Genomic DNA, 12,552 nt, shown 5'->3' on the forward strand with positions numbered 1-12,552 from the left:
ACGCATCTCCACCACTTCATCTGGAAACTCATTCCATAGATGCACCACTCTGTGCTGCTTAGGTCCTTTTTATATCTTTCCCCTCTCACCCTAAACCTATGTCCTCTAGTTCTGGACTCCCCTACCCCAGGGAAAAGACCTTGTCTGTTTATCCCATCCATGCCCCTTATAATTTTATCAACCTCTATAAAGTCACCCCTCAGCCTCCAACACTCGAGGTGTGGGAAAAGATCTGCCACCCTGGCTCACACAGACATAAGAAAACAAACTTGGCCAAACTATACCAGATACACCCAGAATGCCTCAGCAGTGACCAAACAGGCTGACAAATGAAACCAGACAGCATTCGCAGACAAGGGAATACACTTCCCACAACACACTAACAATACCAGGTCTACACAGTTGTCCCAATGCCTCGAGGGCAGTCTCATAACACAGCAATACCAAAGCTACACAAAGAACAGGTCGGACGGAGAGGCATCACCAAGGACCTTGCACCCAGGACAGGAAAAATGAGAACACCTTACTGTTTCAAAAGAGACATTCTCACCTACCTGCAAAGAGAACTGGAATCTCCTGATCCCATCAAACATATTGATACTGTCAGGATGCTACATTGTATCGACAATCAGGACATTCTTCCAATAATATTTTTTAATAAGCATCATTGTAACTGGATTATTCTATTTCCAAATACATTGTATCTTTCCTCATTTCTAATTAACCTCATTGTACAAGAGCTTAAGAATGTGTTAAAAGGTGGGGGGAGGGGAAATGAGGAAGCTGGAGAAATTTGCATTCATCCCTTGTGGTTGGAGGGTTCCTAGGCGGAAGATGAGTCGCTCTTCCTCCAGACGTCACCTTGCCATGGTCTGGCGATGGAGGAGGCCAAGGACCTGCATGTCCTTGGTGGAGTGGGAGGGGGAAGTTAAAGTGTTCAGCCACAGGGCGGTTGGGTTGGTTGGTGCGTGTGTCCTAGAAGTGTTCTCTGAAATGTTCCGCAAGTAGGTGGCCTGTCTCCCCAATGTATAGGAGACCACATCGGGTGCAGCGGATGCAGTAAATGATGTGTGTGGAGGTGCAGGTGAATTTCTGATGGATATTGAAGGATCCCTTGGGGCCTTGGAGGGAAGTGAGGGGGGAGGTGTGGGCACAAGTTTTGGCACACCCTCCTCATTCCTGAAGAAGGGCTTATGCCCGAAACATCGATTCTCCTTCTCCTTGGATGCTGCCTGACCTGCTGCGTTTTTCCAGCAACACAATTTTAAGCTCTGATCTCCAGCATCTGCAGTCCTCTCTTTCTCCTCATTGTACAAGATTCCTATAAAACCTGGCTTCATTCTCAGCTCAACTGGTCTCTCGTTATGATGCACTAGCCAAAGCAATTAACCATCTGGCCTGGCCTGATCCAGGGTTTCTCACTTTGATGTGCATGTAGCTTAATTAGTCAAGTGTACACTGACCTGTCAATGAGTTTCTATTCCTCTGCAAACTTTAGCCATTTTATTGCTGCTCATTTAGCATGATCAGATGTAACACAATACGATGGAAGTTATTCTCAATGTGAATTGCTTTCGCAGTAATCTTCAGCAAGAAGTACCTAATGGATACTCCATCTCAGCCTCCTCCTGTGGTCCCCAGCATGGCAGATGCCAGTCTTCAGCCAATTCCATTCAGTCCATGTGATACCAAGAAATGGAGGCACTGGATACTGTAAAGGCTACTGATAACATTCCTGTTGTTGCCAACATTTAGCCCATATCCCTCTAAAGCCTTCCTAGTCATATATCCATCCAAATGTCTGTTGGGGTTAAGGAGAATCCAAAGGGTTTTTATAAATATATTTCCTCAAAGAATGTGCGGTGGTCACTCTTATCAATACTGTCATGGAAAGAAGTATCTGCAGCTGACAGATTGATAAGGATGAGGTCAAGCATGTTTCTCTCTCTTCATCATCTGCCACAGACTCAGTCTTGCAGCTTTGTCCTTTTGGACCCTACCAGTTCAATCAGTAGTATTACTGCTGAGCCACTCTTGGTGATGGACATCGGAAACTCCCATCCAGAGTACATTTTATGTACTTGCCATCCTCAGTGCTTCCTCTAAGTGTTGATCACATAGAGCAATACTGATTCATCAGCTGAGGGAGGATGGTACATGGTAATCAGTAGGTTTCCTTTCCCATGTTTAACCTGAAGCTATGAGACTTCATGGGGTCCAGAATCAAAGTTGAGGACTCCCAGACCAATTCTCTTCCAACTGTATACCACTGTGCCACCACCTCTGCTGGGTGTGTCCTGTCAGTGAGACAGGACATATCCAGGGATGGTGATAGTATTGTCTGGGCCATTGACTGTAAGGTATGATTCTGTGAGCATGACTATGTCAGACAATTGCTTGACAAGTCTGTGAGACAACTCTCCCAATTTTGGCACTAGCTTCTGGATGTTAGTGATGTGGACTTTGCAGGGTCACTGGGGCTTTTTCTGCTGTTGTCTTTTTCAGTGCCTAGTTTGATGGAAGGTAATCCGTCCACTTTCATTTCTTGAGACTTTGTAGCAATTGGTATCACTGAATTGCTTGCTCGGCCATTTCAGAGGGCAATTGAGAGTCAAGCACATTGCTGTGCATCTGTAGTCACATATAGGCCATACCAGGTGAAGTGAGGATAGTAGATTTTCATTCCTGAAGGACATCCATGAACCAGATGGATTTTTCCAACAATCGACAATGATTTCATTGTTATCAGTAGATTCTTCATTCCAGAATTTTTAAAAATTGAATTCAAATTCCACAATCTTCTGTGGCCGGATTTGAACCTGGAACCCCAGAATATTACCTGGGTCTCTGGATTAATAGTTGAGTGATAATATCACCAAGCCTCCTGACGTAGGGGCAAACCTGCTCTTCTAGTCAGTTCATATATCTTTTCACTGTAAATTAGTTCTCAAATTCAATTGAAATACTCTACCTCAACCACTTTTGATCACAAGGTTTGGTTGTTTCTGATCATTTACTTAGTTTAAATATAAATTGGTAGAACTTTCCTTCTCTTGAACCACCAATAATTACCCAGTTCTCTGCAAGTCTAATTGTGGTCATTCATTTAGTTCAAAGCAATAAAACAGCAGCAGCAATTTATTCCTGGCTTCACAACTTTCACAGTGGAGCCGGCAAATTTAGATTTTAGCTTTCCCTTTTACAAATTTTATTTTTATAGCAATTTCATGATGGATGTTTCAATATTTCCCACCTTTCCTCAACCTGGATTGCTATCTTGCTTCTTCTGCGAGCCACCTGCCCTCACAAAAGGGGTTAATGTCAGTATACCCTCTCAGTTGCTCACTCCAAATCCAGCTCCCTGGTGGCAGCCCTGATCATTCCCTGCTGCTCACTTCTTGTGCTCTTCATCAGCCATGAACTGACTTCTCCCAGCACTTTGAACATAGCAACTGATCTCATGTGAAGGCAGCTGCCTACTAAACAAAGAATAAAATTTAAGCATTTATTTCAATATTAAAACAGATCCTGCATGTCATAACTCCCCCCAGCTATTAACACAATGTTTTTATTGCAAACAAAAAACTTCAACTCATGGCAAAATATAAGAACTGAAAAATATATCAAATGCCATATGGATTGATTGCAAGCATTCTGGATAGCATTCGAAAATCTTCTGATCACTTGTCATACACAAGTGGAGTGAAGAAGGGCCATCTGTTCTGTCCTATCCTGTTCAGCATGATGGTCTCTGCTGTGTTTTCGGGAAGATGCATAGACCATGTCTCAGCACGTGTAAGGAGCAAAGAAGCAGGCAATTCAGCTTGTCAATCCTGTTCTGTCATTCAATATAAACAAGTCTGATCATTTGCTTTCATGTCTTTTTCCCCAACACCATCGACATTTGCAATTTTAGAGAAGATTTGTAGCTCAGGTTGTGGATCAGATAGTCAGTTTGTTTGCTGAGCTAGTAGTTTGTTCTCAGACGTTTTGTCACCATGCTGGGTAACATCAATGAGCCTCCGATGAAGCCTCTGATGAAGCTTGCTATTTGTGTATCTTGATCTGTTGTGGCCGGTGATATCACTTCTGGTTCTTTTTCTGAGAGGTTGGTAAGTGGGAACCAAATTGATATGTTTGTTAATGGAGTTCAGGTTTGAATGCCAGGCCTCGAGGAATTCCTGTGTATCTTTGTTCAGCCTGTCCCAAGATGGATGTATTGTCCCAGTCAAACAGGTGCCCCTGTTGGTCATGTTAGTGATAGTTGGTCATGTCTTTTGGTGGCTAGTTGGTGCTCATGTGTCCTGGTGGCTAGTTTCCTGCCCACCTGTCCAATGTAATTTTCTACATATTCCAATGCATAGGAGAAAGTGAGGACTGCACATGCTGGAGATCAGAGTCGAGAGCATGGTGCTGAAAAAGCACAGCAGGCCAGGCTGCATCCGAGGAGCAGCAGAGTCGATGTTTTAGGAAGAGTCCTTCATCGGGAATGAGGCAGTCGCATTCCTGATGAAGAGCTCTTGCCCGAAATATCGATTCTTCGGTTTTTTGGATGCTGCTGGCCTGATGTGCTTTTCCAGCACCACACTCTCAATATCCCACTACAAGATGAGTATATAGAAATCTATAGATAACTTCTATTTTGTTTTCAGTACAAAATTACTGAAAAATATTTACCACTGTGTCACATAAAAGAAACATGTAAAGTCAAAAAGTACAGAAGTCAGTCCAAGACCAGAAGCCATTGACACATTTACGAACCTCAACAGCATTCTATTTCTCACAATGATCTGGAAATCAATATCAGAATTACTGTATTAATGCCAGCATTGTTTCAGAGACAATGAAACGCTGTCATTTGTAACTAGGAATTGGCCTCTCCAGAGATGGTAGAAGGTATATAGAATGGTTGTTCTTCCTATGTTCTTGTACGTATTTTTACATCACCTGTTCAGACATGCTATGATGAATTCTGGCTTCGGACACAAAAGGTAGATGATTAAGGGAGGATCTCATTGAGGCTTATAAATTTCTAACAGGACTGGACGGTTAATGCAGGGAGGATGTGCCCTATTGTGGGTGCACCCAGAAGCAAGCGACCAAGTCTAAGGGTACGGGTTGGATCATTTAGGATGGAGATGCAGAGACAGTTCTTCACACTGTTGTAAGTACAATAATGCCACATTACAAATTTAGATGTCAATCAGAAATTATTTAGTAAACAAAGTCCTTTGGGAGAGCATAAGCATCTGACCACATTGCAGTCAGACCTCGATTTTTGCAGATTACAGGCAAGTGTCAAGGTTTATACAGAACCACAAGATAATCGCATGACACAGATCATGCAGTTTGAGCTCAGAAGGCCTTGCGGTATTGCTTAGTAACAAAAAGCAGAAGTTATTGCTGTCTTAGGTCCTCCTGCAACAGTCTGTTTGCAGCAAATCTCACGTTACAGTTTGTAAACAAGGCTCAGTACAAATTTTATGTTAACCTTTCATTTTCCGTCTTCAAAGAGTGGAACCTGTGGAATTAATTACCACAGGAAGTAGTTAATGCCAGAACATTGAATGTATTCAAGAGGCGGCTAAATATAGCACTTGGGGCAAATGGGATCAAAGATTAAGGGGAGAAAGCAGGATTAGGTTATTGAGTTGGATGATCAGTCATGATTGTGATGAATAGCAGAGCAGGCTTGAAGGGCTGAATGGCCTCCTCCTGCTGCTATGTAGGGACAGTATTGTTCTGGAAGGACCTTCCTTATTATCTTGTAGGCTTTTGAGGGACAGGCATGCAAAAAAGCAACCTTTTGAGAATGCCCCAGATAATATGGCACTATTAGGTTCCCAAAATTGAGTCTCTTGCCCTGCTTGACATACCCAACATCCACACTCTACTAAAGAGATTTCTAAGAATAGGGTCAGAATATATTACCAGACAAGGGCTTGCCATAAAACCTCTTCTATGGCAAGTTAATTGGAGGATGTTAACATGGAGAGACAAGAGTTAAGTACTTCAAGAATATATGAAGGCTTCAGGGAAGAATTTCACCTTTATAACTGGGTCTTGGGCAAACTTAGCACTAGATAACTCACCCAAAGTTCTGAGTCAAGATTCTACCCTCAATAAACAGCGCAGTTACAACGGCCTGGATGAAAGGTGAGCTACACAATTTTACAGCCACACACATCTCTTTTTCACCAACAATACACATAGGTCCAAAATCCAACATATTAGAGTCATGTAAAGCAAGCACTGAATTCTCCTTCCTGGTCAGGGCAGGGGCAGGCAAAATCGATTGGAAACTTTCTCTCTTGTGTCGATTTCTCCCTCCGTAGATCTTGCTAGATCTACTGAATAGTTGCAGCATTTTCTGTATTCCTCCCCATTGCCTCAAATGGCAGAGGTGGGTTTGTTGAGTGGTAAAGTGGCTGTGGTCATTGCTTCGACCCAGAGGATCACGCTGGCGATCACCTTTTGCATGGCCTGGGACAGTGCACAGATAGTCGTCATCAGCAGCAGCAAGGAGACTAATATGGTAGGGCTGTGGAACAGTTGCAGGCTGAGGTTCTGTGTTTTGGGTACCATCTGCCACGTGGACAAGAGGGAGGACCGTGAGGAGCTGGTCAGTGAGAAGCTGAAGTACTATGGAGCCACTGACATCCTGGTTTCAAACACCACAATCAAGCCCTTTCTGGCGAGGGCATTGGATTGTTCAGAGGAAGCCTTGGGACAAAATATTTGAGGTTAACATGAAAGTAGTTTTCCTCCTGGCTAAGCAGGCTTTGCCACAAATGGAGCGACAAGACAGTGGCACTATTGTCTACCAGCTCTCCTCTGTCATTAGGCTCTACAGCATCAGTAAGACGACTATGCTGGTCCTAATCAAGGTACTGGCCAATGAACCGGCCTCTGCAAACATGCATGTCAATTGCCTGGTTCCAGCTATCATCAGGATTCAGTTCAGCTCTGTGTTGTCAGACAAGATCATGTGCCAACAGACTGAGGGGACGATTGGATCAGTGAGCCAGAGGAGTGTGCTGGCACTGTCTCCTTTCTTTGTTCACAGGACGCACCGTACATCACTCGGGAGACAGTCATGGTGGCTGGAGGTTTTTGTTACTGGCTTTGAGCTGATGTTCGGTCTATGGGAATGCTTTCCTCGTATTTCAATACAGTTGTCTTCCAGAAATATTGATTCTTACCTCACCTTTGTAGGCTTCTGCTGCTTTTTATAACTGACATATATGCATTAATTGTACGTAAATACCACTCCTTCACTCTCCACTATCTCCATGACCCCTACAATCCTCTGAGATTCCCATTCCTCTGGTTCTGAGAATTTGAATTTCCTTCACATCCTCCATTGCTGCCTGAGCTTCCAATTATCTAATTTCTGCAATTCCCTCCCAAAAGCTCTTACTTCTCCTGATATAAATGTGTGGTGGTAATTCATTTTCTCTTGATAATTTCTCCTGTGAAATGTTGCCTGAGATTTTACAATGTTTAAGACGAGATATGAGTGGCACGGCAGTTAGTACTGCTGCCTCACGGCACAATGGATCTGGGTTTGATTCCAACCTCAGATGACTGTCTGTGTGAAGTTTGCATGTTGTCCCTGTGTCTGTGTGGGTTTTCTCCGGTTTCCTCCCACAATCCAAAGACGTCCAGATTAGGTGAATTGGCTGTGCTAAATTTCCCACAGTGTTCAGGGACAGTGGGTTAGATGCATTAGTCAGGGGTAAATATTAGGGTAGGGGAATGGTCTGGGTGGGTTACTGCTCAGAGGGTCGGTGTGGTCCTGTTGGGCCAAAGGGCCTGATTCCACACATTAGGGATTCTATGATTCTGTGTTGTGATGTGCGATTCCAGCCTTAAAACAGGATAGCTGACAGTTAATTGCTCTCTGAAATGATTGGAAATTTTAAACAATTGATTTGTTCAATCTCATGGCAGTATTCTAAAGTACAGGGAAGATTAGAAAATCTTAAGTGCAGAAAATCTTTTGAACCTTAGGATGCAAATCATCAGACCCTGAGCATCTTTCACCTCTAACATTGACAGAAAAGATTCAGCTAAAATCTTGCTTCCATTCAGTAGAGATTGGAGAAGGCATTGGCTGTGGACTCTTGTCTAATAAAATATTAAATGTGTTGTTCTACAAAGTACATTGGCTACAAGTTTATTGATTGAACCTACTTTAAACAAATGCTCTAATAAGGAACAAACTAAACATTTTTTAAAATGATCAAACAACTAAATTTATTATAAATTTGAAGGAACAATAAACAGCTCACTTCAATATGTTTTACAGTGTTGTAGACTGACAATTCTCCTCCAATTCTCATAGATCAGCATTCTTCCATCTCCTTATGGAAGGTGTTGTCTACACAATCTCAAATATTAACCCAAACAAACTCTGATGCTCCCTAAACTATTGGTTATCATGTGATTCCTTTCATCTTAGACATTGCTTTATCCCTTGTCCTTTTTAAACATTATCTTTCCTATAAGCTGCTCCTTATTATGGATGTTTCTTTAGGTTGTTATATTGCCTTGGAATAAGAAACAGTCAAATATTTAATCACACAGGACTTGCTTTCTGCACAAAGGCAGTGATGACATTTGGAAAAGAATTTTATTAGCTATAAAGCACTTTGAGATGCCCTGAGGTGGTGAAAAGCACAGTATTATTAAATTACTTTCTCTCTTTTAATACTAAAATATCAATTATTTGCCAAGTGACCATACTGGCTCCCTGAGAAGTTAGAATGGGCAGGGTGCCCCAACCATTGGGGTGGGGAAGGGCAGTGCTGTGGCAATGGGAAGAAAATTAAAATGTGGCTCGTGAAAATGAGATTAGGCTGGGTGGTTTGTTTCTTGGCTACCTTAAACAATGGGACAAGTGGCTGCTTTCTGTATCATAAACATTCTCAGAAAATGAAGCAGCATGTAGTGAGTATGAGCTTCCAGAGGTTTTCCTTCTGCTTTATGCTCTGTCTCCACTCAGTGGCTTGGCTTCTCTGGACTAAATGGTTCACTGCAATCCACCTCTTATTTGTGCCTTCAGTAGACTATGGTGGTGACACTCATTGTCCACCCACTTGTGATCAATCACATAAGGTCACTAGTAGTGCCATCATTGACTCCTTATTGGCTGGTAAGTCATGAGAGAGAATTTTCCCCCTGCATGGACATAACACTATTTGCAGAAGAATTATCCCATCTATTGCAGCATTCTTCCAGGCATCATCATGTCTGTGTCTTTTTTTGGTGTCACCGTTTGTGCTGGTATGTTTAGTGGCAGAATGAAATATATCACTACTATTATCCAGTATACTATACTGGTCATCACCCAGTCGATTCTTATGATAATGATAGTGCGAGATCACACGAGAATGGAACTATAAGAAAACCACACAATAACAGTGCCATTTAAACTAATGGAATTGGAATCACATTATAGCCAATACAGACAGACACCCAGTGACTATGGCAAGGACTAAACTACATCACAGGTTCTAAAAAGAGACAGTGCAAGATAGCAAACGACACATCCCTCGCAGATCGTCACAATGACTTCTCTGCTCACTTTGAGCAGGTTTTTCGCAGAGAGGTAACCCCAATTCTGACAAGTCCTGACGAACCTAGCTTAATAGTCACTGCATCAGAAGTCAGATCAGTTTATGTGAATCCAAGGAAAGCAATGGGACCAGACGGAGTACCAGACCCATGCACTCAGAGCATGCACAGATCAACTGGCAGAGGTCTTGTCAGACATCTTCAACCTCTCCCTGCAGCAGGCCACTATCCCTGCCTGTTTCAAGAGGGCCAACATCATCCCTGTGCCTAAGGAGGCACATGCAGCATGTCTCAATGATTCCCACCTAGTGGTTCTAACTTCGGTGGTCACGTGAAGTGCTTTCAAAGGCATTAATCAACTCCAGCCTCCCCACTACTCCAATTTGCCTTTTGGACCAAGAGATCCATGTCAGATGCCATATTACTTGCCCTTCACTCCTCCCAAGAACATCTTAACACCAAGTACAGCTATGTAAGAATCCTATTCATTGACTACAGTTCAGCCTTCAACACTGTTATCCCCTGAAGACTGATTACTAAACTTAGTGATCTTGGACTAAGCCCTACTCTCTTGGGCAGCATGGTGGCAAAGTGGTTAGCACTGCTGCCTCACAGCACCAGAGAGCCAGGTTCAATTCCCACCTCAGGCGACTGTCTGTGTGGAGTTTGCACATTCTCCCAGTGTCTGCATGGGTTTCTTCCTGGCACTCCAGTTTCCTCCCACAGTCCAAAAACGTGCAGGTTCGGTGAACTGGCTATGCTAAATTGCCCGTAGCGTTAGGCGAAGGGGTAAATGTAGGGGAATGGGTCTGAGCGGGTTGCGCTTTGGCGGGTCGGTGTGGACTTGTTGGGCCGAAGAGCCTATTTCCACACTGTAAGTAATCTAATCTAATCTCTCTGCAACTGGATCCTCAGCTTCCTGACCCACAGGCCACAATCAGTGAAGGTTGGGGACAATATTTCATTCTCACTAACACTCAACACTGGACCCCCAGGGGTGCACACTCAGCACTCATTTACAAGGTCGCTGATGACACCACCATAGTCGTTCGAATCTCAGATGGCAACGAAACAGACTATAGACAGGAGGTGAAGGACCTGGAATAGCGGCGCATTGAGAACAACCTAGCTCTCAATGCCAGCAAAGTCAAAGAACTCATTATTGACTTTCGGCAGGATCTTAGTCATGCCCCCACACACATTAACAGCACTGAGGTTAAAAGAGTGGCGATTGTCAAGCTCCTGGGAGTGGTCATCAATAACAAGTTTTCTTGGACCCATGTGGAGGCACTGGTTACAAAGGCCCAAAAACATTTTTTCCTCAGGCAGCTGAGAAAATTTGGCATGACAGCAAATACCAACTTTTATAGGAGCACCATCGAGAGCATTCTGTCTGGGTGTATCACTACCTGGTATGGCAACTGTACCATTCAAGATCAGAAACGGTTACAGAGAGTGGTGAACTCGGCCCAGACAATCACATAGGCCAATGTCCCATCTACAGAATCCATCTAGCAGGCCCACTGTCAAGGAAAGGCCGTCAGTATTCTCAAAAGATCAATCCCACCCTGGCAATGCTTTTCTATAACCTCTACCATCAGGGAGAATGTACAGAAACCTGAACATATGCACCAGCTGGTTTCAAAACAGTTTCGACCCTACTGTTGTTAGAATACTGGATGGACTCACAAACTCTTAGCATTCATCTGTACTGTGTTTTTGTTTTGCTGCTGTTTACCTATTATTTACTTAACTATGCTATTTAACGATGAGATCTGCCTGTATTGCTCACAAGACAAAGTTTTTCACTGACTCAGTACACGTGACAATAAATTCAATTCAATTCAAATTTGAAAGCTTGCATTCTCCAAATAATGGTCTAAAGTTTTCAATCATGTTGAAGCCCATTCGTGTTGAATAAACATGGGATAGCAGAACTGACTGTATCTGGCCAAGTTCAAGACCCAAATAGTGATCAACATCTGCAAGTAGGGTTATGTAGACAGGGCCAGAGATGGGTAGCATGAGCATCTGGGCACTGCCTTCCATGAGGGTAAGAGGGAGGGCCAGGAGGTATAGAATAACAAATTGCTGAGTTCTGTTGAATCATCAACATTTTAGTGTACAAAGCTGCAATCATTTCCTTTGCAGGAGAAACATTGAACTGTCCAGAACAGGCCTGGGGCAACATTAACATCAAGGTAGCCTTTGTTGTGTCCGAGATGGTCTTGCTACATGTGGAGCAAGAAGGTGGTCAGTCCATTATGCTCTCCACAATGTCACAAAGATAGCACTTCAAAATATGCAATGAAGTTACAGATTAATAGATTCCTGTAATAACTGGAAATGTATCAGAGGCAGGAATGAGAAGTTTTTTGGAAAGAGATCTTATGACGGCCCCACATATCTCTAACTCAAGAAGTCTTACGTCTGATTCGAGAGTATGATCTGACATGCATTGCTTACAATGTATTCAAACCGGCATCATTGATAATTATTTGTCTCCTTTCCTTTATAAAAGTTATTTGTACAACTTGTATGGGTAAGAGCTGGGCTATGGAACTGATTGTAAGTTTACCAAAAAGCCAGCACAAGTACAATGGCATCCAGTAGTGGATAGATCTACAATCAGTAATCCAAAGGATCAGGAAGATGCCATGTAGCTGTTGGATCCTATTCTGTTATGTCATGACATTCATTTCAACTCCTTGCAGAGGTCACCTTTGTTTTAAAAAATTCTCAAGGTCAGGTTCGTAGGAGAGTAGTCTGACACAGAACAAACGACCAAGAGGCGAGTCTGCTAGAATATGAGCATTTTATTCCCCGCAGCGTCGCCACAACCAGGTCTCATCATGCCAACGGGTCTGGCTTATACTCACTCTACATGTTACCGGAACTGGGAGCCGTCAGTTCTCGTAGAGCGGTTGCCAACAACCCACGCTCGGCGGTTAAACGTAACCCCAGAGCAGACTC

General features: G+C 43.2%; 1 pseudogene; it reads left to right on the forward strand.

Moving 5' to 3' along the window:
* Nucleotides 1-5,665: 5,665 nt before the first annotated feature.
* On the forward strand, nt 5,666-7,581 carry LOC122544265 (annotated as a pseudogene).
* The last annotated feature ends 4,971 nt before the right edge of the window (nt 7,582-12,552 follow it).

This window comes from Chiloscyllium plagiosum, chromosome 47, assembly GCF_004010195.1.
Source record: "Chiloscyllium plagiosum isolate BGI_BamShark_2017 chromosome 47, ASM401019v2, whole genome shotgun sequence".
Classification (NCBI taxonomy): Eukaryota; Metazoa; Chordata; class Chondrichthyes; order Orectolobiformes; family Hemiscylliidae; genus Chiloscyllium; species Chiloscyllium plagiosum.